This window comes from Bison bison, unplaced genomic scaffold (assembly GCF_000754665.1).
Source record: "Bison bison bison isolate TAMUID 2011002044 unplaced genomic scaffold, Bison_UMD1.0 scf7180017864352, whole genome shotgun sequence".
NCBI classification, from domain to species: domain Eukaryota; kingdom Metazoa; phylum Chordata; class Mammalia; order Artiodactyla; family Bovidae; genus Bison; species Bison bison.
In genome coordinates, this window is record NW_011494924.1 from 6,906,894 (window position 1) to 6,907,376 (window position 483).

A 483-nucleotide genomic window follows, 5' to 3' on the forward strand; every position below is an offset into this window, starting at 1 on the left:
GGAGACTTGGGTTCGATCCCTGGGTAGGGAAGATCTCCTGGAGAAGGGAAAGGCTACACACTCCAGTATTTTGGCCTATGGTTCTGAAGCTTCTCAGGTGGTTCAGACGGTAAAGAGTCTGCCTGCAATGCCGGAGACCCAGGTTTGATCCCTGGGTTGGGAAGATCCCCTGGAGAAGGAAATGGCAAACCACTCCCGTATTCTTGCCTGGAGAATCCCATGGACGGAAGAACCTGGCTATAGTCCATGGGGTCACAAAGAGTTGGACACGGCTGAGCAACTTCAATCAAAAAATCTTACAATTTGAATTGACATCATCACACTGTTTTCACCCCCAGCTGCCTTGAAATCATCCTTTCCTTAACTAGCGCAGGCTCACAGACGCCTGCCTTTGAGACATTCGGTGCACGTGAACTAATCCGCTCCCTGTGGAGAGTGAACAGTGTCGTCAGCGGGGCGGAGAGGGCAGGAGAGACTAGGAAG